Here is a 22,927-nt window from a genome sequence, read left to right on the forward strand (position 1 = left end):
TAGATTTACTAGCATGTAAAAGAATTCTTGCGGGACTAAATTCCAGCACCTCGGCGTCTCCGAAAATCTTAAAAGTACTTAGTAGGATGTAAAGCAAATAACATTATTATCTGTGTGTACTTCGAAAGAAGCCTTTTTAATATACTTATGGGTTAAAATGTAAGAGAACATTAAAAACGTTATGACAATATTTTGAGCTCGGGTACTGCACCAACACATGCAATTCAAAAATTATTTTTCGACACAATTATTCAACAAATTAAATACTACCTTTTTGTAATATTGAGCCTACATGTAATTATTATTTTTACTAAAAAATTCAATTGTTAAAATTGTTATTTCTTAATTTTAAGCTGTTATTAACATTTTTCTGTACGCTTACCATGACCATTTATTACAGCAGGAAATGAAAATGATTTCCTTTATTCGGTGCAATACAAACAATCCGAAACACCCTGACAATTTTCTGGTGAATTCCCAAACAAAGAAATAAATATCAGCATGAATAGAAATAAATATATATTATATCTTAGGATAAGTGTCTTTCCTCATTGGCAAGTGAGAAGTGTAGTGTTACAAAATATGGGTAAGTAATTACAGCCAGGTATGTAGGGTGGCGATGACAGTTATTTGGTCCGACTTACAGTAGGTACCCTTGCCCATCCTCGTTAGTAAATTTTCAATTGTATCCTCACTAGTTATTCTATTCACTCCTTCAGCACGCTGTTACTTTCTGCAGTCGAGCGTTTCCTTTATAGAAGTTCGCTACTGTTTGGACGAGTGAGGGTTAACGACCCGAGAAGTGCAGACCTTTGGAGACTTTGAAGTAAAGGGGCTAGTCTTCAGTCCGTCTCCTGAGCACACAACAGCTGCTGTTCATGTGAACTTTACTCTTGACAGGGTACGTGCCAAGATTTCTCAAACACTAGGTTGAAGAGATTAGTGAAGAAAGTGGAGAATTGAGAATTTTATCAAGTCAGTCTCCTCTACACAAAATTGTTCTGAGTATAACATTATCCGTATTTCCTTATTTCTTCATTTATGTCTGCTATGTAATATATTGAAATTGTACTCGCAATTAAACTGCGTAGTTAAATCGTAAAGAAACTCCCCCTCCCCCCTTTAACTGAACTGACCGGAACCCATCGGTTGCACAGTTTTCCCTTGATTTAGCTCAGTTATTTGGTCAGTTCGGGGTCTGCTTTTGTGAAGTTAGGTGTTCAATCATGGATAACCGGAAAAAAGTGTTAGTTTGTTGTTTACGTCTAACCGCATGAACACGTTCTTATAATATACTGTAGTTGATTAATAACGAAAAAAAGTAAGAAAGAAAGCCATGCAAAACTCAGCAGTAGTCTGCTAGCGCCATTAATCGGTGGCGTGTCGTATCTACAATGTCAAATATAGCATCAGTATGAATGCGTTTCTTGGAGTGTTGGTTGGAGGTGAAAGTGCAATCTGTGTACGTTGGCATCAGCCATGATCGTTGTTGAAATATTAGAGAAAAAGTTGCAACGTGCTGAATATAAAATCGCAAATAATTGGAATCACTGGTATGAAGTTTGCGAATGTGCTATACAGCATAATCATGCAGAGATAAAATAGGGATGACATAGAGATGCATGGATATATATTCTAATATGAATGAGAGAAAGGTTTTAAGAGTCTGCTCCTCAACGTAGCGGTTCAAGGAGTACAATTTTTTGCCTCTAGTGCAAAACGAACCGTCAAGTGAAAGTGAGTGGTAACTCTCTCCACCCAATCCTCAATGTCCAGTGTATCAGAATAGATTGATGACAGCGTAGAGGATAATATATGTGAAGACTATTACTGTACTATGGTGGCTTCAACTCCTAAAGCAGACAAATTAGCTGCTATACGTTCATTAAAATTACGTCAAATTGCAAGTTAATTTTAAATGATGTGACTATTAAATGACAAGAAGAAGCTAACTGCAAAGGAAACATCCATTGACATTTTTTGAAAGCATGTAAAGTCACATTCTAATAGTTCAAGGACGTATGGACCTACCTACAAATCACTATTGACATCGGCAATTATGGCCAGTAGAAACACCTAAAATTGTTGGCCTGGACAATTTAAAAGCTTAGACTTCTTTTATTGACAATAATTAGGCTAAATATGGCAGTTCATTCGGGCATATTACAACATTCGCCATCTATAAGGACACACAAGAAGATAATAGTTTACATCGGATGACACAAGAGTTTGTGGAGGAAGTTAATAGATTTATAACAGGGAGGAGTGTGAACAAAGGACATATTTCGAACAGTGACAAATTTCGTAATGAAATCACTTCAATATCAACTGTAACTCATAGAGGAGAGAATACTACATGTTTTGTGTTGCAGTCTGTACATAGCTCTAGATACAGCTATATATTCACTGTCGTTGGTGAATAATTGTGTGCAGTTCTGCGGCAATCAACAAAGCATTCCATAATCAAAGAGATTGTTCTCTATGTACAAATGTATAATATTGGGAGAGTATGATTAATATGAGAAGAGAACAGCTAATTCTAATAAAAAACTGCCTTACCGTTTACTTCACAACATTTTGACAATTCACAGGTGGGCTCAGTAATATGACCAGCGCAGTGGCTACAGAATGTGTTGATAGATATGTTTGCCCTTGTTAAACTATAATTTCGCTGCCTGTCAACAATAATGCAGGTATTCTGATACAATGTTCTGCTATGTACTTGCCAACATGGCAAATCAAATATTTCATTTCTTGATAGTGGCAGGTCAGAGATAATTCATCAGTGTATATTGTTGAACAGCTCGTTGTTAGTCGCAAGAAATTAATTTAATTCGTTTATTCACCGACAGCTAGGGGAATGAAAATGAATGAAAACCTGCAACCTGTTTTCCAGTCATTGACCGGGTCAGGGATGGTATGAATGAAGCAGATATAGGCTATTAGTACGATGGGGTCGCCACTCCCAAAGTGATTTATTAATGACTGATAGATGCTATGAAATGAGAATGGAGAGTGTTGCTGGAATGGACAGGGAAAACCGGAGTACCCGGAAAAAACCTGTCCCGCCTCCGCTTTGTCCAGCACAAATCTCACACGGAGTGACCGGGATTTGAACCACGGTATCCAGCGGTGAGAGGCCGACGCGCTGCCGTCTGAGCCATGGAGGCTCTAGCTAGGGGAATATGTGCCAAAAATGTACTACTTAGACCGTTGTATCAAAGAAATGCTAGTTGAACAGCTGATGAGGAAGTTGTCAATTTTCAAGTCTGTCGTAAAGAGGTAGGTAGTATCTTAAATGTTACTGAAACTATTCAATTTAAGATTATCTGGAATCAAAATCTTGTTCTGTCCCTTGGGTTAACGGATAACCAATTGGCTGTTAGTTCAGAGGGCCTCGGGTGCGATTCTAACCCTGTCCCTTCCCCAGTCGAGGATTTTAACTGCGCATGTTTAATTCATCAGACTCGAAGAAAATGCGTTTGTTTTCATTTTAATACACTTCTATGCATTTATGTAGCACAATATACCACATTATCAAATATCATAGAAATATGTAATATTAATGCATCCCTCTACATAGGGTTGTCATCAAGAGGGGAACAGGACCAAATCCACATATAGTACCGACCTCAATTAATTGCGAAAATTGGCAAAATCGGAAGAAGCAAAGGTATCATATCCTTCAGTGATTTAATATTGTCCCGTTATATCCCATGGTGTCGAAAGGCCTTTTCGTCATTATTTTTGACAATACAAAAGCTAATAATTTCGAAAAATACCCAGTGATTTATTGCAGTTAGAACAGAATAACAGTACATATTATATTGCTAGTGATTTAACATCGCACTAACACATCAGAAGGTTTTCTGTCACGCAAGGAAGGGAAAAGGCTAGGAGAGGGATGCTGTTGATCATAGATGTAGTTAACGTACATCTCCAACAATAGCCTGTTGTGAAAATGGGAAACCACGTAAACTCATGTTCAGAGCTCCCGACAGTGAGCTGCGAACCCACCTTCTGCCAAATCCAACCACACAGCTACGCGACGTGAAACGCGTGACCAACTCGCTCTCTCAGATATAAATTTGTCACAATATTCTTATGTAAGGCATATAAGAGAATAACTGCATCGCATTTTCAACGGAATACAGCTTAACACAACATAACAGAACATCAAAGTATTTAAATATTTGCATGTACTGAAATATATAATCCACAACTAATAGTAAACTACTTAAGGTATTTTTAAGTCATTTAGATCACATGAGTTCATCACCTAATTATTACCCGCACCCACCATCAAACCAGGAATTTATTTTGGTCTCATTCCTGTATTGGGTTGGGTGAATCGCAGGACAACGTGCCTCTACAGAACTGGAGTTTCGGAATTTCTCGAATCCGAACGGGGAATTCATAAGAATCAAACAAGCTGTGCTCTCTTGTTCAGTGAGATTCTCTTGCACTCTAGCCTCTCCTACTTCACCGACTTCTTCTCTGTCAGTGACACGATTTCAGTATCGCGAAATTGTGTAGTAATTTATAACGGCAGCCGTAATTTTGTGCCACAAATCTTTATCTTTAATCCTTCGCATGCGCTGTTTGAGAGGAGCATCATCTGTTTGTTTAATTCGATCATGTTGCAGCTATCACATAGTTTCTACTTTTATGGGTTTTGGAAACGCCGATTTGCCAGAATTTTCTTCCGGAGGAGTTCCAGTAAATCTACTGGCACGAGGCTAACGTATTAGAGCACATAAATAATATACCACGGGGCTGAGCAAGGATCGACTCTGCCAAATTGGAATGTAATATACTGATTTCTTTTGTTATACCGTGGGCTCTCCTACAGCAGATCATATAAGAAGTATCTGTGATGTTGACTATCATCCGAATGTATTTATTAGAACTATGAAGTGCTGACAAGGTGTATTTTATTGGTGACAGTTACGTTGTGGCCCTTTCGCATTTTAGTAGGCTGCGCCATCTCCTGAGTTACTCAGTACTTCCGCCTTTACTTTTGATGAGTGCCCTGCAGTAGACCTACGTTTCTTCCACTTTGGTGTACATTAAATCCCATTCTGCCTCTTTTGATTTTTAGGCTTACACCTTCGACTCGGAGAAGTAGATGATGTCTTCTTATGTAAAAAAGTTAACAATGTAGTGTCGTCAGAGCACCTTAAATTGTTAATTGCTTTTCCGATTAAGGTGACTGCTCCAGTCTGTTTGTTTATTTATTTATTTGTACTCAACACCCCCCCTCCCACTTATATTTGGAATAAAATCAGGCCTCGGTGGATCACACTTCCTTTCCCTGAAGGCCTCTATCATTATACTAGTGACTTTTGCTTTACTACTCGTGTTTTCATACAAAGATCTGATTAACTAGATGTAGTCTATTCCATTAGAAAATTACTATGAATATTGTCCTGAATTTCATTATTTGGTATGGTCCTGCTTTGTTCCTTCAAATAAGTGTCAGGAACGAAAAAGAATAATTTAGAAGATTTGTCAGTGTATTGAATATGGCTGTAGAATGAGCCATGTTGAACACGTGATTCCCCGTACTGCCCATACCGAGTTGTTCCCCCATCGTTAATTTGTACTTGCAGGGGGCTGCAGAAGTCTACTTTGGTTTGTTGTATTTATTTTTTCAACGTTTTCCTTCTTTCCTTTCTGTTGAATTCAGAAAAGTGCATTTCTGATTCTGCTTGTAAAAGTACAGTGGATACTGTACGTGCACACATACAAAAGCACCCATTTAATGGACTGAGCTAAGGGCATTGGATTCTCTCAACATTCGTTGTGCGAGTAATTAAAACTTGAGCTGCATTCTGTCACTAATGAGATCTTGCTACATCTTTTTGTGTTTCTTAATGCCACTGATTCACCATAAATCCTTTCTGATTCTAGTTTTGTTCTCCGAGATAACAGCTCGCGGTTGCAACATCCACTCTGCCACCTTTCATTTATTATGTCATTAGCTGAACGGCATATAGACCATCGACCGAGCGAGTTGCCTTGCTCTCAGGGTCGTGCATCTGTGAGCTTGCATTCAGGAGATAGTGGGTTGAACCCCAAAGTCGGCAGCCCTGGAGATGGTTGCCCGTGGGTTCCCAATTTCACGAAAGGAAATTTCTGCGGAACTACATTAATTAAGGCCACGGCCACTTCCTTCCCACACCTAGACCTTTCCCATTCCATTGTAACTGAAAAACCATTCCGTGTCGGTGCAACGTAAAAGAAACTGAAAATATACAGGGTGACCCACTTAAAACTTTCACCGCAGATATATCTGGAACAACAAGAGATATTGAAAAATGACTTTCACGGGCATGAGGGCAGGGAAGAGGCTAATTAAAGTTAATACTATGAGCCAGTCAAAAACGTAGGAAAACAGTATTTTCAACATGGCACTACAGCCCTTGAAGGGCCTTGGCCTGCCCAGTGACCGCTGCTCAGTCCGAAGGTGTGCAGATTACGAGGGGTCGTGTGGTCAGCACGACGCATCCTCTCGGCCGTTATTCTGGGCTTTCGAGACCGTGGCTGCCACCTCACCGTCGGATAGCTCCTCAATTGTAATCACGTAGGCTGAATGGACCTCGAACCACCCCTCAGGTCGAGAGAAAAATCCCTGACCTGGCCGGGAACCAAACCCGGGGCCTCCGGGCGAGAGGCAGGCACGTTACCACTACACCACGGGGCCGGCTTAATTATTATACAGCCCCAGCATTTTCCTAGTATAATAATGGCAAACTACGGAAAACCATCTTCAGGGATACTGACAGTGGGGATCGAACCCACCATCTCCAGAATACAAGCTCACAACTGTGTGGCCCTAACCGCACAGCCAACTCGCTCGGGGCTTTATGGAAGTAAATGCCTGACTAAGGTTATTTATCATGTACTATTTCTCGTTCAGTTGCTGCGCTGTCAACTAGTTAACATAAATGAAATATTCCGTATTACTCCAACCTGGGTTGCTAAACTGAAGACTGAATAATTAATTTAACCTGTTAAAAGTATGACCGCCCTTTTCCAAATGTATTAATCATGACAACATTCCCGTCCAAGACCCGAATTGCTTTCATTTAATGAACGGGTGTACAAAAGCGTCTCTCTCGTTAGAGAGCACAGAGCTGATACTGATTAACCTGGAACAAAGAGGATCATTTAGAATTTAAAAATATAGAGTGATTTTGTAGAGACATGAGCTATTGGCGGATTACTGTGCATGCATACCTGGATCATAAATAAAGGCCGTTACCTGACATGTCAGTCATTGGCATTAGCACGGCTAATTGACCCTGTAGTGGTTTTCTATTTTTTATTTACTTTAGAGACTATAAATGCTATGATAAAAAACGTTTAGCAATGCATTTAAACTGAACCTGATTGAGATGGTGATTTTGTATGTATCTGTGGTAAACTGGATTCTTAGATCTCTATTAGAAATGAAATATTTCTTCATAGAAGGGAAGAATTACATTGAGAGGAAACCTATATTTCCGAAACTCCGCCTTCATTTTTCTGATGTATGACAGTTACTGCAGCATTGAGCCATCCGTTAAAGAGGTGGGCTCGTTGCACTTTCCTGAGAATTTCAACGGGGTTATTTTAGTGGATCCATTTTTTAAAATTGAAATTATGCTGGCGGCTCTCTTTTTTCCATTCAGTTCACTTTTTCGAAATTCATTGTTAGGCTGATTAGTTGCCTTAAGCAACTTGTTCTATTTGAGTTGATGGTAGTTGACATCTTCAGAACTTTTATAGGTAAATATAAGTTGCATTTTTCTAATCAGGATTTGTCTCTCCTGATTTATTCAGGCATCCTAATACAATCAACTTTCCTACCCTAAATATGAATTTAACTCTGAAGCCAATTTCATGAAGTCAGTTGAGGTATGAAGTCGGATGTCCAACGAATTATCGTAGGGAATAATTATAAATGTTACTAGTATTTTAGCTAAATCTGCAAAGCAGAACGATAGTCCTCGAATGCTCCTCGAAATATCCTACATGCATTTTGCAACACAAATGACATGTTTTTATATAAAGATATGTTGAATAAGGTTACTGTTTTCCTGGATTGTCGTCAAAGGAATTTAGTGTTAGGCCTAAGAAAGATTAGTCCTACAGTACATGATTTTAATGTTCAAGTTTTAAGCATAACTCACACCAACTTTTGGAATGTGCAGTACATCAACTTGAGATAGACATATCTATAAGACGGTGATTAACTCTTCCAACTAAGTACTAGACTTTGTAACCAAATGTATCTGATAGCCCACTGTGATTGGCGTAATTGAATAATACTGAGAAGCCATGAGGAAGCTGAACAAAATCTTCTTGAAACGAAAAATTTCCACAGCTAAAATAATTCTTTATTTTGTCGAAATGGTATAAGAGAGAAAATTTTAGCGCTATCAACCAAAAAACGTTACTCTGAAATGAGATAATGTACACTTACTGTTTCAGATCTCTCAGCTCTATTGAGTCCGCTCTGTTTAGTTATACTTAGCTTGCATTGGCACAGAGTGTCACGCTTTCTCATACCTGTATCACCTGCCAAATTGAAAGTGAGAATAAATATATAACCTGTTTTTATCGTGGTTCCTATGGTGACGTTTACTTCAGGCACAGGACTATTACCAATTTTTACTCATTTTCTTCAACTTGACACTGGATTGTTTTGATTAAAATCTGCTTTACGTCGCAGGGACACAGATAGAAATGAAATGGCGTATGGCTTTTAGTGCCGTGAGTGTCCGAGGACAAGTTCCAGATGAAGGTCTTTCGATTTAACACTTATAGGCGACCTGCGCTTCGTGATCAGGATAAAATGATGATGAAGAAGATACATACACCTAGCCCCCGTGCCAGCGAAATCAACCAATGATGGTTAAAACTCCCGACCCTGCCGGGAATCGAGCTCGGGGCCCCTGTGACGAAAGCCCAGCACGCTAACAATTTTGCTTGGAGCCGGACGACACAGATAGGTTTTATGGAGAAGACGGGATAGGAAAGCGCTTGGAGCGGGTAGGAAGTGACCGTGGCTTTAATTAAGGTACAGCCTCAGCATTTTTCTGGTGTGAAAATTGGAAACCACGGGAAACAATCTTCAGGGATGCTGACATTTGGGGTTTTAACCCACCATATCCCGAATACAGGGAATTAAACGTCTCGCACGCACTACATTTTCTGCTTGCCACAATTGTAATCAAAACTTGGCTCAACGAACATTTTGCCGTTATTGTTTCAAGTGTCATTGCCTGTTTATAATAATACTATATTAATCACATATTCTTTGAGTATGGAGATCTGTTTGATAACATGCGTTTCATGGCCTTCGCAGTGTGCCCCAAACCGGGCAGCCACTTTCTCCGTACAGTGAATGAAGATCAACGGGAAACGAAAGAACCAAAAACAAATAACCAAACACAAACCCCATGGCCCTTGAAAGGGCCTTGGCCTGCTCAGGGACCACCGCTCAGCCCGAAGGCGTGCAGACTACGTGGGGTCGTGGGGTCGTGGGGTCGGCACGACGCATCCTCTCAGCCGTTATTCTGGGCTTTCGAGACCGGGGCTGCAATCTCACCGCCAGATAGTTCCTGAATTCTAATCACGTAGACTGAGTGGACCTCGAACCAGCTCTCAGGTCGAGAGAAAATTCCCTGACTTGGCCGAGAATCGAACCCGGGGCCTCCGGGCGAGAGGCAGACACGCCATCCCTACACCACGGGACCGGCTGAAACGAAGGAACACCATCCGTAATGCAGATGATATCGTTAAACTTAATGACAAATTAGACGACTTACAGTGCATTTTTAAGGGATTCAGCTTTGTGAATGAAAATATTTACCTAAAACTGACATCTACAAAAGAAAATTCATGGTTATCAACAAGGAAAAATTCACGAGCGCAAGTAACAACCTGGACGATAACACCATTGACAAAATGCCATATTCCTTTTACGAGCTTTGTTTTACGTCTGACACAGATAGGTGTTATGGCGATGGTGGATGCCATATTCTATTTACCGAGGTTACTGACTAATTGATTGAATCTCTATGTAAAAAAATCGATTCAGAATCGATATTGCTTGAGGTATCGTACGGAAGTTAACATTTTGTGTACAACCGTTACTTCAGATATGGAACTTGTTTACGTGGCGTGAGATGTTATCAAATGCTATCGCCGCTACTTTATGGTGTCAGGCGTTGTACACTAAAGGTTTAAAAATGAAACCACTACCGGCTTGACATATTACTGTATCGCAAAATGTTGAAGATCCCAAGGAAAGACCACGTCACTATCTGTAAATCATATTCATATGAATTTCCTAACTCCCACAAATGACCGGAAAGTAGCTTATTTCGATACATCTTACAACATGACAATTACTGTCTTGTGTAACATTGTAGAACAAAAGGCAAAAGGTAAACTTGGAAGTGGGCCGAGGAGACTACGCTCAGTAAATCACCTATATGGATCCAGTGCTGTAAGGAAACATTAGCAATCGAAAGACAAATTTAAATGTGTGAATTCCATACTATGATAAGTTTTAGTGCTCAAACTGAATGTAGTTTTACCCCTAATTTCTTGGGATATTACAATGTGCAAATTAATTCACTGGCACACTGTGAAGAAAATGAAACGCAGGTTATCAAACTGATTTCCATACTCAAAGAATACGTGGTTAATATAGGGTTTTTACAAACAGAGTATGACACTTGAAATGAAACAATATAAAATATTCGTTGGACCAAGTCGTGATTACATTGTGGCAGGCATAGAATGCAGTGCGTGCGGGACTTTTAATGGAAAGTTTCATGAGTATTGGAATATAGCCTGTTGTTTGTGATTTTCTGGTATGCAATTGATTATATTAAAAATGCATAAATTACCAGTACCTCTCCGTAATGGCAATGGACTTCGTAATAAGCTTTTGTTTACAAATGTTTAAAATTGCAACGTCCACGAATGGATAGTTACATCCCTATATTTGGTATAATTAACACAATGAGAGAAGGCAGTGCTTTCTCTTGGTTGCATCCGGGAGATAGTACGTTCGAACACCACTGTCAGCAGCTCTGAACATGGTTTCCCGTGGTTTCTCATTTTCACGCCAGGCCTTAATTAAGGCCACGGCCACTTCATTGCCGCTCCCTTCGTTGCCATAAGACCTATCTGTGCCAGTGTGACGTAAAGCCAATTGTAACAACAAGGAGTGCTTCCTTTTTTTTTCTAATTGTTTAACGTCACACTAATACATCAAACTCAAGGATGGTAAAGGGCTACAATAGGGATTGAATCGTCAGACCCCTCTTTTGTCTAAATATTACTTATATCTTGCGGAGCAAGCTCGCATCCTCGATTCGATCGCGCCATTACGATGTGTATTTGTTTACTATTGGAGAGTGGTTGTTTCTACGGAAACCAGAGATGGGCGAAAAGGAAAATGTGTAGTATTGTCAAGGAATAGTAATGCAATGCACTTAACCGAAAAGACAATACATAACAGTTCCCGGGTGTTGTCGTAATTTGTAGCAGGATTGCGTAAGAATTTAGGTTACGTAACTACGGATGCCTCGACAAAACTTCTTCACAGACCATAGGAGATGTGATAAAACATCGGAATTGAACATGTCAAACATCCCCGAACTTAGTTCTAAAAACCCGCCAGTACGATGTCACGAAGCAATTTCGAACATTCAACATAAAACGTGAATAGACGGCGGTACTGTTCAGGAGCAAACTTCGAGAACGTAAATAGACGGCATTGCTCCCGTGGGCCACGTCAGCACTGCCGTAAATAGACGGCAGTACTGCTCACGGCATAAATCTCACATGTAATGACCGGGATTTGAACCACAGAGCCCAGCGCGCTACCGCCTGAGCAACCGAGAATTATAATAATAATAATAATAATAATAATAATAATAATAATAATAATAATAATAATAATAATTATATTATATTATATTATATTATATTATATTATATTATATTATATTATATTATATTATATTATATTATATTATATTATATTATATTATATTATTATTATTATTATTATTATTACGGGGATACACGTGGAGCAGAAAGAGGTTAAAGAATGTGCGGGCTTGAATGGGTCTAACTACAATACCAAAATTAATTTAAAACTTAAACTGAAGGTTATATTTTCAGAACTTCAAACTTAACCATTTTTCATAACAATGAAACATCCAGGTACAATGACAAACTTGAAACAAGACAAGAAAATCCAAAATTTAGTGATTTTTACAAGCCCCTATTTTTACAATTCAGTAGATACCGGATCCAGTTTACACAATTTAAGTTAAAAGTTGGGAACCATTAAGTCAAGGGCAGAAATCCCCCACATCAAGAGCACTTACTCCCAAAATTACAATATCTAGCCTTCCAGAGGCACTCTTTACAATTACAAAACTTGAAAAAAGAGCTAACAGAATCTCCGTTTCTCTCAGCCTCCTCGAGGTAAGCCTAAAAAGCTCATACTCTATGGCCTTCAATGGCCCAACTTACAATTTGAAACAGGGGTATCTCGTACCAAACCCATAGGGCCTTTGCGAAAAAGAACAGGTTATGTAAATGGCCCGAAACACAAACTGAATGGAGGCGTACTGCGCTCCAAGATAATGAACACTTAAAAACCTAGAGAGCTCTAGGCCGATGAAACGGGGGCTATTCCAAAACTACTGAGGTGACTCGTATAGAAATTACATTAACACATTACAGTAGGAAAAACAGTTAGATAAAAACGTAGTCACCCCAAACCAAGGTGACGGGGAGCTCGAGAGGGTACTTCGCTCTCTATCCCCGGTTTACAGTTAAAGATTTTATGGAGGTTTTACATTAGCCGGAAGAAAGTTACATTTTAGAAATGCTTGTTACATAACTAAATAGTCGGACCTTTCCCTCGGGTTGAACTACGGAGGTAGCAAGAAAGTATAAAGTTATGTGGCCATTACCTTGTAGATGTTCTAGCTGCCGACGAAAGAGGCCACCCGCCTCCTGCTTAACACACACACTCAAATAGACGTCGATCAGTTGGCCAAGAAACGTGAAAAGCCGCAGTTTATAAACCATCAGGGAAGGTTCGAGGTCATTCAAGACTAAACCAGCCACACCCTCTCAATTTAATTGGTCAATTTCAAAGTTACACTCAGAATCGAACAAGAAGCCTGTGATAGGTTGAAAATTAATTACAGAAATTTTTCATTGGCTAGATTCAAAACTGGCGGAAAGGAAAAGGAAATATTGCCAACCTAAAAATAAATGAACATCAATCAGTTAAGAAAACCTAGAAATACAAAACTTTAAATTATAAGTTCTTTCACTTTGCACCAGGGTGCATGATCTTAGTTTTTTTAGTAGTGTCATCTGTGGAGAAATGTCCAAACCTCTTGATGTATAGCAAACAAAACTAGGAGAAATTCAGTCAGTTTAGGAAACTTCACAATAACAAAATTACTCAATATTTTAGTGGTGACTTCTTCTGATTAAAGTTCCAAGTTGGTGTAGTTTCAGTTCCACTGTGTTACCAATGTTACCAGTGTTACCAGTGTTTATTTAGGCGCTAGGTTTGAATGCGCGGCGTTGAGGTGTACCTCGCGGTACAATTATTATTATTTTTAATATTAATACAGGGATTTCCGTGGTCTGCCGAGTTAAAGAAGCATGTGGGTTGAATAGCTGGACCGTGAACAAATGAACATTACCGTTACCCTATAATATTGTGTAATGTTATTTCTTTCCTTCCATATTGATTTGAAAGTAATTTTTAACTAATGAACTACAGTCAACCAAATAATATTCATATAAATAAGGTTGTAGGGGTACGCTATCTGTAATTTCGTTTGTTTTGCCAATTTTTCAGATATGTATCCGTTTTAGGTCAACTCAAGACTGCATCAGTGGTTTTTAGTTTTCGTGTCTGTCTGTTCGTTCCACCATCACGGCGAAACGGCTGGATAGATCTCGACCAAACTTCGTATTTAGAGTATACTCATCGAGAAGAAGGTTTTGATATGCATATGTTTTAAAAATATCTGAATAGACGGAGGTTTACAGGAAAAAAGGACAGTTTTCTTCCATTTTCTCCTATAACTTGCTATTGATTTTCTGTAAAATACGTGGACTACACGTGAAACGTCCGTTCATTATAAACAACTTTTATTATGTACCTAATTTCGCTTCCTCCTCAAATGACGGAGAAAATTGCTATTTTCTGCAGACATTATGCTCTGCATTGAGTGACCGACAGACCGACAACGAACCTATAGGACACCATGGCAATGTCTATGATTGCTTGTCAACAGGGAAGTAACTTACTGGCATTTTCGTCATCATTCCTGTAAACTCGTGGTATTTCCTTAGGCAGAATATAAGAGAGGTGTCAATCGGCCATTCTGCGGGATATTGGTGGAATTCAATTAGAGGTTACAATGGACCTCGAATAACGCTAAGGGGCATTGTTAATATTTGAACAGTACCGCAGAGTGTAGCCCATTATTTCGCAGCGTAAAATGTTTTCAGGCATTTACTATACTTTTTACTGTATTTCTATTCTACTTCCGTTTTTTGCTTTAATTTCTTGCCTCTTTAGGCTTAAGTAATAACACAATAAGTCATCTTCTTATCTGTTTACGTAAGAATCCCTGCGCCTAAATTTCTTCTCTGTTACCGCCTTCTTACATGCGTAACACATACCATAATAATTTTTATGGGGCATTAAATTTTCCAATATATCTACTCGGCATTTACCGGTACTTATTTTGCCTATAGGTTGTCCTCAGTTATAATCCAATTTTCTATTCATTTCAATTTCTTTAACTGTATTACTTTCTTCCTTTGTTACTCCGTATGTATGCGACTGCTAATCCCGAACTGCGAAACTCCCTTCTTTGAGGAAAAATTCCAACTTATAAAAATGATTAACATTTGGCCCTGGAAAGTATCGAAATATGAATGCAATTTTAATGACGGTGCAGATCTTCGTTTCGGGATAATTAGTGGATACACGGTAAGTCTTACCACGAAACAGATAGCACAATCACGTTTCAATTTACAGAGATCTACAACTTTGGTTCTATGATCTTTTATCGTATCCCAATCCTTTATACGTTAAATAGAGCTGTATTTCTCGAATTCTAGTTAATTTTGTACTTTATACACGTACTGTATATTGAACCCATGACCTTTGTGCCCTAAGAATTTTAAGTATTGAAGTTACTACATGAGGCCCCATGTCAATTGTGATGAGGAGCTCGAGTAGATTCTTTTCATCACAGAGGCGAAACGTGGCAAGGAGGTGGCTACCTTCCTTCCCACGCTATGTGATGTGACGTCATCCGCACGTGTCGAAAGTGGATGGGTACAGAAGAAAGTTTAGGTTGAATAAGTATATTTAATTAGTAGTATATTTAATTAGTAGTATATTTAATTAGTAGCGAACGCAGTATAATGAGGGTCCTGTATTTATCTATAAGACAATTGGTCTTTGGTAAGACAGATTTGAGGCTGCTAAGCCATTTCTGTGGATATGTCAATGAGAGTCGCGCGTGTCTATTTAACACACGCCAAGTCGTCAGAAAATAGTGCCTATCAAATGAGGTCGTTTAACCAGTTATTTTGGTAAGAATAAATTTTAAATGTTCGTGAACACTGCCGCTAGCAAGTTATCAACTACGGGGTTACAGCAAAACCTCTTCTTTAATACAGTTCCACTAAGTCGGAAAAATTACGCAAATTTTCTTGGCGGCAAAGGAAAAATGCCTGGATAGAGGGGATAGCGCCTATGAAATAAGAAGGGACGCCATATTGAGACCCCTGCATTTGTATCATTGAGGCTTGAGAGAGAGGGTGAACTGTTCAGTAAATCGATCGTCAAGATGTAGACTAAGTCCAACAAACAGATGTCTGGCCGATGTGGCCGGGGTCTTGACTCGAAGTGGAGATAGTTGTTCATTGCAGAAATAATTTGATAAAAACACGGTCAAGATACCAAAGTAGTATTTATAAAGTTGTGAATAATTGTGTTGAAGGAACTTAATTCTTGTGCGGGTAACAAATACAATCAGTTAAGTGCGATCAACGAAGACATCGAGTGAAGGGCATTTCATTTTTATGCTTTATTTTCAGGAAACATGAAGGGAAACCAATGTAAAGCCAGAAATGTAAAAATGGCTAAGTAAAATGACAGAGGTTCATAGGTGAGCCTAAAATGGAAGATGACGTGCAGATAAGGTAGGTGAAATGCCATCTTACAGCCTATTTTATCTTGTTTCATGATGTCAAACTTATATGTATTTTTAATGGGCATTTACGTCGCAGTTGGTCACCCATATGTTTTCTTGAAGATCAGAAATATGACGAGAGGTCATTTGTTTTATTTTCTGCTTGGATAAAATTTAAAAGTATTATGAGCGCCGTGTAACATGTAAAACGTTATTAGCGAGGGTTACGAAGTGATATCAGTCCAAAGTAGATCGTAATTTCCGTTATTTTTTTGCCTATATTTTTGTGATATCGAGATTTTTTTTATGTAAATTTTTTCTGTTTGAATTTTGATGAAAGTGGCGCAAGATATCCGTGGTTATACATTTTCAATAGGGTTTAAGCGCGCTGTCGTGTTGAGTAACGCAGATCGATGTATACCTGTCACGAAGTGTAATACTATTCTATGCCCGTTTAAACTGTGTCTGACTGAAAATAAATAACATTAAAGTTTGTCAGTCATTTTTGTGAAAATCAAGTTGTTTATAAAAATACGAGATAATTTTATGCGAAGTTGTTCATTATTAAAGTATTATGCGTAATTTATGCGTCGTGGATTCTAAGAATTTTTATTCCATTTCTTTTTGTCAGTGATAGTCGTCGAGTCTGAGGCAAGATGTTTGTTTTGTCGTATGAGTTGACATAAGATTTGCGAATCAGATGATTCGAAGCCTGTAATGATAACGGGATTTTCTGTGAACGCGAGAATGATATTTGTATAATGTTTGGGATGGAAAAGTGTGAGAGAATCCACGCAAGTGTTAATTTAAAAGTAAACAATCTGTGTGCATATCTGTTTGGTCAGATATGTCGTATTTTAAATTCTATTTGCGAAGTCGAAGATTTCATTCTTGTGGGACCAGTTAAGCGTGAAGGACAGATGTTTCATATCAAAGCTGAGAGCGAAGGTCTCTGGTTTCCAGTGCCGCCAGCTGATCGGAGTTCGCAGTTCGAAGTTAACGGGAGTTGCGCTGCTTCCTACGTGTTAAAATGAGATTGCATTTTTGGAACGGAGATCATTAAATTTGCGAGAACTAGTTGAATTTTCATCCGGGTGTATTGTGTAGGTTATTAGGTACTATTATTTTGTTTTATTGAGGTCGTAATGTATATTTGAAACCAGAAAGTTAGAGTAAATGAGCGGGGTTAGCCAATTTCAGGGTTTTCCGAAGTATAGAGAGATGGTAGTGATGACAGATTTATTTTTGAGGGGTGCACAAAGTTTCATGGAAATGTCTTGATGAGATAAGATATCGTAATTGGCTTATATTGTACGGCGAGTTATTTATGCAGATTTTTGTTGTGTACTTAATTATTATTGTTATCGAAGTAGTAATAATTGTTAGTATTAGATTAAACTTAGAGTGTGATGATATGAAATGAGATATAATACTGGAAATAAAATATGTAATTTCTTCCAGCTGCACGATTCTAAAGCCGATAAACAGGATCAAGGAAATTGAAATTAATTACGTCAGAATTTGAGTAGGGACTTATGAAAGAAACCATTCGTCTGCCGAGATAGAATTTGTTGTTCATTAGGATTAATTAAATCATTTATATTTATTAAATTATTAAATTCAGTGGAAACCGTATTTATGAAATAACTTTAAACCAAGTGAATAACTTGAAGATACATTCTGGAAATCTTAGTTTATTTTCTGGGAAAGTTCAAATATTAACGTAACGCTTAAGGGGACCAATCCGAAGGTAATGGATTTTACTGCCAAAACGTATTGTGAGCGTTGTTGTTGTTGTGGTATTATTTGACCTTGATTGATTGAGCATTAAATGTGCTGGGATTAGTAAAGTGGAAACTTTGGTTATCAACCGATGTAACTTAATTGTGTTTAGCCTTCAGATTTGAAACTTGGATGGTCATGGGGTCATCAACCTCAGTGACTTAGATTAGGGCTATATACCACTATAGCATCATTTTCTTGCGATCATCATCCACAATGACTTTTAAGTAACTTAGAAGTGTAGATGTCGGTCCGTGACATAGTCGCAGGTCACATCGATTCAATTAAGGGTCCATGCCGTACAACCACTGTGTGGCACACACCGATTTGACTGCCTAAATTATACCTAGAGCCCAGAGTTCGTGTTACCTGGGCTGGACCATGAAGAATCATTATGATGATACATGCGGTCTCACATAGAAGCCAAATTTAAGGATTTCCAGATTTTCTTTTCTTTATTTAATATGAGACAGAGGTTTCTAGTAAGGATGCCCATTAGGCAGTTAAGTCAAAGGCTCAAACCAGTATTCTGCTCTTCTGTGTTAAATTATTGTGGTGTCAAGTAGACAAGATTGAGTCCCAAAATATATTGATTTTAATATTTTGTTTCGTGATTTCCTAAATAAAATACAAATATTTTTGAATAGGACTTTCATTTGAGTAGATAGATTATGATTACTGAACCCTACCTTTTACCTCAGCAAGTGACTAAGAACCCGAAAGGATCCAAGAGAAAGATCTCATGAAAATTGCTGATGGGTAAGGAAGGTAGGTATCCTTCATAGTGGCCCAAGGGTTTAATATTTTATCGTTTGACCCACTTATAGGAATGATAGAGCCATCACATTCGTCACGCACATTAATACGACCAGTGGCCATATGTTAGCGAAATTTTATGAATCCAGCTGTCACATCAGTACCAAAAAAATAAATATAATCTCACTCACTGCCTTTAGAGTAATTTACGTAGAAATCCATATGCATTGTAGAATACCCTAGCTAAGCATGGGTGCATTTGCTAGTTTAACAATATAACTGCAGGGCGTCAGCTCTCAATGAATGAAAAAGGGCTCGTAAGCTCTAAACAGGTATAATAATGAGCGTATAGGTTCAAACAAGTACAATTAAGAGTTTACAGCTTCAAACAGGTATAACAATCAGGGAACGATTTCTCTTCTCTCCTATAATCTACTAGTGGAACATATTAGCTCTTTACCTGTACAACCAGTAGAGTATAAACAGATATTACAAAAGATCATCCGCAATTCAAGGAAATACTTAGTGGAAAAGAGAGCATGTCTCCTAGTACACTTTTAATTAAACAGTCACCACCCGGTGACACATACCACCAAGTATGCCAAAGGTGGACAGTAAAAATTTACCTAAGAAAAGTCGTAGTGGCACGACTCATTTGACTTCAAGGTTACCATAAACAGATAAGTAACTTACATACAGAGGCATATGGCCCATACTACGTGGCCACAAACAACGAGAAAGGGAAAATTAAGTCATGGCCAGTCTTAAAGAATTAATAAAGGCGGAAAACAAGCACTCTAACAAATATCAGGAAGAGAAATCCAAATGTGCTTAAGGCCCAAAGAAACAAGGGCTAATCCCATGCTACATGGTGACTAAACGGGAAGAACATTTGAGCCCAAGAACTAATTTAAAAATTCAAATAGAAGGGGAGGATTCAGAGGGTAACCACTCATGCTCCCTTACATATTATTTTCCCAGCAGGGACTACAACTCTAAGTCCGAAGACTGTGAAGAAGGTCGTACATTACTAGACGATGAAAAGCCTAACTATTACACTCTAAAGAATAAACCTCTGATACCTTCCCCGCACTTCACACGCCTTAACAGTCATTTATTTAGATTTATTCCGCCATACCTTTTAGTTCTGGACCTCCTTCAGGCCGTGATCCCCTCCTCCTCAACTCCCACGTCAGCCACTCTCAATCCTCCTTCAATATGCACTCAGTTTCGCACTACTGGAGAAGACTCGTAGCTCAACAATCGCTCCTCTTATAAAGGGAGACGCATCAAAATCTTTACAATCTAAGGATATGATTGGGCGACCACAAGTTACAAAACTGGTCCATGGTTGGTGAATAATTAGAATGAAACAATTGGCTTCACGCCGCACCGACACAGATAGGTCTTATGGCAACGATGGGGCATGAAAGGGCTAGGAGTGGGAAGGAAGCGGCCGTGACCTTAACTAAGGTACGATCGAGCATTGGCCTGGTATGAAAGTGGGAAACCACGGTAAACCATCTTCAGGGCTGACGACAGTGGGGTTCGAATCCATTATCTCCCGAATACAGGATACTGCCCATACTTAAGCGACTGCAGCTATCGAGCTCCGTCGGTGAATAATTTAACTTTCCAGCTATTGAAGGGGGTATAGATTGAAGAGGTGTCAGGGGTATAGTAGACAACTTTAGGAACACAAAATATAACATTAGTATAACTTTAAAATTGAAATTTTCTAGCAATTTAGCTCTGAGTTGTCCCTCCAGAGTTCATTCCTAGATATACGTTAGAGCCATCTAACGATAGACAGAAAAACTGAGAACAGTTCATAAGTTCTGAGTTGCTAACAGAGATAGCCATAGTAGAAAAGGCGCAAAAAACAAACATGCTGTATAAATACAATACATATTATATGGATAACATATCTACATACAACTTACGAGCTGAATAATTGAAAACCGGGCGACTTGGCTTTGCGGTTAGAAGCGGGAGGTAGTGGGTTCGAATCCCACTGTCGGCAGCCCTGACAATGGTTATCCGTGGTTTCCCATTTCCACACCAGGCGAATGCTGGGACTGCATCTTAATTAAGGCCGCGGCCGCTTCCTTCCAGCTGCTAGGCCTTTCCTATCCCATTGTTGCTATAAGACATATCTGTGCTGGTGCGACGCGAAGCAGCTAGCCAAAAAAATTGAACATGGAAGAGGCGTAATAATGAATATAATGTGGAAATATGATTCATTTTGTTTTGTCTTGATACTGACACCGTTCACCATTATATATATATTTCTACACTAATTTATAAAGATAGGCTGTAAATTTGTTCATATGTAACATGTAATCTCAGAAACTACTGGACCTATTTTGAAATTTCTTTCACTGTTTCAAGGATAATATCATTCGGGTAAATTAGGCTGTGTGTCATTCCCGAAATAAAAGTGTTCCCGCAAGAACCGTGATTGAAGGAAAAATTGCCAACGATAATAAATCTCGAATTTTGTTTGTTTACCTGTCTGTGTTTTTTCACATGGAAACTGCTTGGCTTATGGACCTCAAACTTGACAAGCTTCTATCTGATACCTCTTTTTTAACAACGAGAATAGTTACTATCACGCTGTCTTTTAAGTACGGTAGTCTATGTAGCGAATTAAAATGTGAAGCATGTCTCAGGAAAACGTACGCTTGGACCCTTAAAACTTTTTACACTGCCTAAAAGGTTAGTCCTATTGAACAATGGAGCGCACCAAATATACTTGAAATTAGATTTCTCAGAAAAAAATGTATACGAATTTTCTTCGTTTCTCTAATAGTTTTCGAAAAAAATATTTCGCTATGTTTTATCGCATGCCTTGTCCTCGGTCTTTTTATTGTTTTCCTTTAAGTAAAACAACTTGTCGGACCGTGCTCAAATTTGTCAAACATACAACTGGAACCTTTGATTTATCCATAGGCTACTTACTATTACATTGTACCATATGGAGGCCGTGCATGGAAATAAAATGTAACTCAGGTCGTAGGAAAAGGCACGCTTCGGACCACTTAAGGAGAACACGGTGGCTAAACGTTTAGTCATAGACTATGTACGAGTACCATCCCAGAAATCAATGGATATTTAAAGGCAAGTGTATTTAAAGTTTGATTTCCTAGAGGCAATTTCTGATTTTTCTTCGCAGTTCTAACAGAATTACAGAAAAGGCTGCTTCCTCGTATGTTACTATGGCACTCTATCTTAAGCGGGTTATATAGTGAAAGAAACTGTAAAGTAATTCAGAGGCAACGTGCGCTCGGAAACTTTAAAATTGAATACGCTGCCTAAACGGGTAATCTTCAATAATAACGCGCAACTAGTTACTTGAAATTTGATTTCCGAGAAAAATTATACGCGTTTTCGTTGTAACTCTAATACGTTTCGAAATATAATTTTGGTGTTTCCACAAGTCCTTTATCCTTGGTCACGATTTTTGGATTCTTTCACAAAAAAATTGCTGGGTCCACCTTGCTTAAATTTGGTAGGCACATTACTGGAACCATTGGTTAAAAAACAGGCTACTTACTATTCCCATGTATCAGGGTGTCATGCATGGAAAAGGAAATGTACAGCAAGTCATAGGAATATGTACGCCTGAGACACTTAAAATGAAATACTCTGTCTAAACTGTTAGTAATGGAGCAAGTGAGTGTACTTAAAATTCGAATTCCAAGAAGTAGTTCTGTAGTCATTTCCAGCTCTAACAGTATTCCGGGGAAAAGTGCTTTCCTGTGGGATTTTTCTATCACACTATGTCATAATTGGGCCGTGTAGCGAAAAAACGTGAGGCAAATCATAGGAAAGCATATGCCTGGGACCCTTAAAACCGTCATAAACTCCCTTAACGGCTAACCCTATTAAAATTGGAGAAGGGCAAGTGTATTTAAAATTCGATTTACCAGAAAAAAATAATGTGAAAGAATTTTCATCGTCAATCTAACAATTTCCGAGAAACGAATATATATTTTATTTTATCGTATACTTTTGTGGCTTGGAGTGTGATGATCTTACCTTGAATGAGTAATGTTTGCCATAGAATGGCGGAGGCTGCACCATTTATACGAAAACAGTTAATATCAGCACACTTTATCTTGGTG

Source organism: Anabrus simplex, chromosome 5, assembly GCF_040414725.1.
Source record: "Anabrus simplex isolate iqAnaSimp1 chromosome 5, ASM4041472v1, whole genome shotgun sequence".
In the NCBI taxonomy this organism is placed as follows: Eukaryota; Metazoa; Arthropoda; class Insecta; order Orthoptera; family Tettigoniidae; genus Anabrus; species Anabrus simplex.